This window comes from Phalaenopsis equestris, unplaced genomic scaffold (assembly GCF_001263595.1).
Source record: "Phalaenopsis equestris unplaced genomic scaffold, ASM126359v1 Scaffold000383, whole genome shotgun sequence".
Classification (NCBI taxonomy): Eukaryota; Viridiplantae; Streptophyta; class Magnoliopsida; order Asparagales; family Orchidaceae; genus Phalaenopsis; species Phalaenopsis equestris.
The window spans coordinates 193,393-198,612 of NW_018164825.1; positions in this window are offsets into that span (position 1 = coordinate 193,393).

The window sequence follows — 5,220 nt, forward strand, 5'->3', positions numbered from 1 at the left end:
ATGGGGGCCTCTAAGCATACAAGTGGGGCGCTCCCACGTACTGAGTACAAGCGGCGACTAGTAAGGGTTAATTTCTATATTAAATCTTATTGCAAATTAAATATATACTAACTATTTCTTTACTTTAACTGACTTTAGAGTTGGGATGAAAGGCCACCACTATTGAGTTAAACGCATGTACCCATAAGGCATAATCATACCATACCTGGGTAAATAACAATTCCCAAATGACCTGTGTAAGTCCAAAGAGTAATTTTTTGTATAGTTCAAATAATTATTGAAGTTCATTTTACCTCTACATTATTTTATCATTTTTTTTGTAGGAGACCTTCCAAAAGTTGAAGAAGAGTTGGACCAAGCGCACATGAAGAGTTACGATCGCAAGTTGTGATTCATTTGACTATGAGTTATGGAGTGATGTTATCAGAGAGGCGAGTCAAAATGATGTGATTGTTTTAGACTTATGAATCAACAATAACTTCGACCTCAATAGACACCGAACATCGTCGACCATGACCTATCGACCCTATCAGCCGTTACTGCTTGCGAGTATTGACCTCAGCCCGTTGAGGACCCTTGATTGCAAATGTTGTATCCTAATTACTATTATAAAGTATTAAATATCGGATGATAACTTTCAGCCTCTCACTGTCGGTAGTCATCGACCACCAACCACTGATGACCACTGCCTACGACCATTGTAGCTGAAATACGACAATTGTTGCTATAATCTATATTCTTTTTACACTTTATAAAAATAAATACAGTGTTTAGGGTAAAATTCAGACCCCATTCTTCTAGAGAGAAGGGGGTCAGACACCAACTATTGCCTTTGAGGCTAACAACTACTATTATTACTTTCAACTACGGCCTCTGTGACTAACTGCTGCTCTTGAAACCACCAATTACTACCTTTATGGCTAATTTCTACTTTCACAATTTTCAACTACAGCCTCTGGGACCGAGTGATGCTCTTGAATCCACCAAAGATAGTTTTTGTGGCTAATTACTACTATTTCAGCTTCCAACTATGGCCTCTATGACTAACCGTCATTATTGCAGCCACCAACTACAGTCTTTGTAGCTAACAAGTATAGTTGTAGTTCCCAACTACGACCTTTGTTGATGACTACTGCTCTTGCAGCTACCAACTACAACATTTTTTGACTGATTATTACTGTCACAACTTCCAACCATGATCTTTGTGCCTAACTGATGCTTTTGCATCAATAAAATATAGTCATTGTGGTAATTATTACAGTCACATCTTTCAAATACATCTTCTATGGCCAATTGCTACTATTGCAGCCACAAACTACAACATATATAGTTAATTACTACTATTATAGTTCCTAACTACCTCTATGGTTGACCGTTACTCTTGCAACAACTAACTATAGTCATTATGGCTAATTAAGACTATCATAGCTTTCAATTACAACATATATGGTCAACCGCCTCTATTGCAATCATTGACTACAACCTTTGTGGCCAACTACTATGTTAAATCTTGCAGCTGTAGTCTATGTGGCTAACTCTTTTATTACAGCTTCCAACTAAAACCTTTGTGGCCAACTACTGCTTTGTAGCAACTAACTATTATCTTTATAGCCAACTATTACTAATAGAGCCAATAACCAAATTTGTAGTATCCTAATTATGATTTTTATAACTATAATTCTACATCTGTGATTATCAACTTTATAATTCTATATTTTCTGATAAAGGAGAAAATGGATTTGTGTACTTACAGTTACATATTAGATTATTTTGCTTATGCCCCGTTCGTTTTTTCTATTACAAGTTTTTTTCATGTAAAAATATTGGTATCTTCTCATGCTATTGTTCTTTTATCTATGTGTGTTGAATCTTTTGTACAATGCTAAGATATTAAATTATCAATCAACAGCCATGAATTTTTTGACACACGACAATGCATAAACTTTAAACTAATATGATTTAAAGAGCAGTAAAAGGTTTAAGACTAAATAAATAATATAAAAATATTATTTAAGCAAAAATTTAATTTTAAAATCTATGAAGAAAATGATTCTTAAAAATTTAAAATGATAAAGCCCTTGAAAGTTGAAAGTTTTTGACTTTCTTAAAGCAATAATCACATTTTTATCAATAAAAAGGATATCTTGAAGTGCAATGTAATGAGTTGGGATAAAGCTTTCTCTCAACTTTGTAATCCATATTCGAGCCTACAAACATATAATTGCTCTTATGGCTCAAATTCCCAAAACCTTGATTTGGTAACATAAATCATGCAAAAATTAATTTATTTCAGATTTTTTCTAGGATATAATAAAGCAAAAAAATTCTTTGAAAGCCAAATTTAACAAATCTTAAACCAATTTAAGCACTTAAGACAACAAGCAAAGAGTTCCAAACACTCACTAAGATCACCCATTAAGTATGTTGTCTACGGTGAAAAGATTTAAAAGAAATGCAACCCTTCTTAAGAACTTAAGGAAATTTTCTCAAAATATAGTACTTGAAAGAAAAAAAAATAATTAATGAGAAGTCATATGTTAAAATAGAAATTCTATTGGAATATTTTTTAAATTTAAAATAGGCATAAACATGCATAAATAATATCCTTTTTTATTTGAATAATATTTCCAAATGGTAATTTGAAAATAAATCACACATTTTTTGCTTTTATAGGTTCCTCTGTTGTAGTTATGGATCTTAAAAGCACTGTAGGTAGTATAGGAGAAAATATTGCGTTCGGAGTTTGGACGCAAGCTGCTTCGGGAAAATAAACGTGATGCACCCAAGGGAAAAAAATAAATTTCCAGTGTATCGCGTTGGTTGCCTGAATGTTTGTGTCCGGACTCCGAACGCAATATTTTCTTGTACATATGGGGTACATGCACATATAGTTGGCACATGCGTTTACCGCAGGAATAGTAACACAGGCATGCATGTATACATTTGTGGGCAACTTCTCCTCATGTAATATTTTCTTCTTACTGAGAGACTGACCAACCAAAGCCATATCTAATTGTCTTGATCAATCATCAATTGATGGATTGGAGAAGGTAACTTTATCTTCTAAACAAAGAATATAATATAAATTAAAAGAAAACGTAGATACATAGAGGAAATTAAAACTTTCCAGTTCAAGCAATGTAAAGGTGCCCGAACAGAACGACAGAAAGAAACATAAGGTGGAAAAAGAACATAGATCCGTGGAAAAAACAAGAGGCAAAGCCCCTAAAACTAGAATCACACCAAAATCTGAAAAAAAAAGCCCTTTGAGTCAAGTAAAAAATAGATTAAAGAAAGATAAGGAAAGAAAAGGAAAAACAAAACCCTAAAAGAACACCAACACATATATATAAACAAATAGAAATAGAGGAAAAGAAAAAACGAGAGAAAACTTGCCCAAAAAAGGGAATGAGGAGTCCCATAATGAAATACTAAAATCACCCAAGAGTAGCAAGTTGGCAACTTGCTTTATCACATTGGTTCCCTTTTCCTTCTGCGAGGGTTTCACTTGCGCTTCCATGACTTGACGTTCAACTCGACATATATTATATCAACGGTTTCAGGTAGAGAAGGGAAACTAGGAGAAGGGGAGCAATGTATGCAAGTCATTTTATCTATAATAAATATTATTTTTAACTTTTTTGCAAATATTTAATCTACTCTTCATATTTTTTAGGTAGAGATAACATTCTAAACAAGCATTTTAGGATACTGACAGCGACTTCTTATATACATAAAAATACAAGAATTTGACACAATTACTAGAAGATTTAAACCCTCGACAATGACGCCAAAAAGTTGATGCAACTTTTAATATGCAAGAATTTATGAACCCAGATTTATATATTTATAATGATTTGGTAAAGTCACAATTTCAAACGCATGTATTCGTATCGCTCAAGTAATACAGGGCTCTAGTGGAGTCCCGTTTATCGATCCCACAGGGAAGCAAGGTAAGAGGTCCTTAGTCAAATTCTAATCTACTACTATTAGTCCTTAGTTTGGAAGTGTGATTTAAGATGTTTCACTAATAGATAATCCTAAATGTAAGTCTTAAGTTTAACACAACTAATAACTACTCCTAAATGCAAATATTAATTCTAAAGATAACCCTTTTTGGAGGAATTGGTTTGGAGAATTTTGAGATATTAAAAACTACTATACTTATGTAATGAATTGGATGATGTAAAGAAATGAGATGCATTATATATTGTATGTGCCAATTTACCCTTTGGTCCAGACAAAAAAAACATTGACTAATCTTATGCTTGTTTACTAAAACCGTGACTAGGCTGGGAGGATACCGGTTCTCACTTTGGAGCTCCCACGTTCCCCTCACCCGAGGGCTAACATCTCTGTTTTAGTACTCAAATAATAGGACCGAATTTGGGATTTTAGTCTGTCACCCTAAAATCTCCAATTCTACGTCCATCAAAGTATATTTCCCTATTTATTTGCATTCAACTCCCATGAACTTAACCATCCATGGAATCTGAATGTGGTTCTACTTTGTTGAGAATTACACAGTCCTCTCGGGTTTTAATGCAATTACAATGAATTTTATCACTACAACAGACCTTTATTGTAATGTAAATAAATTACAAGTAAAAACCATCCCATTGATAATTAAATTCACTTCTAACATGCATCACAAAATCTTAAGCATGGATTCTACTCATTACAAAAGAAAAGTAAAATGAAAACAACGGCATAATATCTCATGCCATTATTTCCAAACAAGAAGAGAGAGTAAGAGAAACCATCACAAAGCACGAAGAAAACACAACGGAAACTTTATTTAACCCAAAACAAATCCACTAAATAAGTGTTTACAAAAATCAAAAGATAATGAAGAACACAATACTTAGTTTTTTTCCCTTTGAAAGAAAGACGAATATCTCTCCCACAAAGTCTCCCGTTGATCCATGCAATGCTAGAACATCTCCTTACAAATTCTCTCAAAATCTTCTCTCTAATCTCTCCGAAAAGGTAGAAATCTACATTTTTACTCCTATTCTAAGAAACCTAAACTTTCTCCCCACTTTTCCTAACATTCCTCTCATAAAAATCCTCCTTTTTCTAACCTAAATCCGTTCTTTTAAAGTGTAGGGATGAAGTTTGAAGAGTTGCCACAAGCACCCTTCCAAAAAGAGTCCAAATACATTGAATTTCAGCCCATAACTGTCAAAAGACGGTCCATAATCAACCCGAGCTCCATTG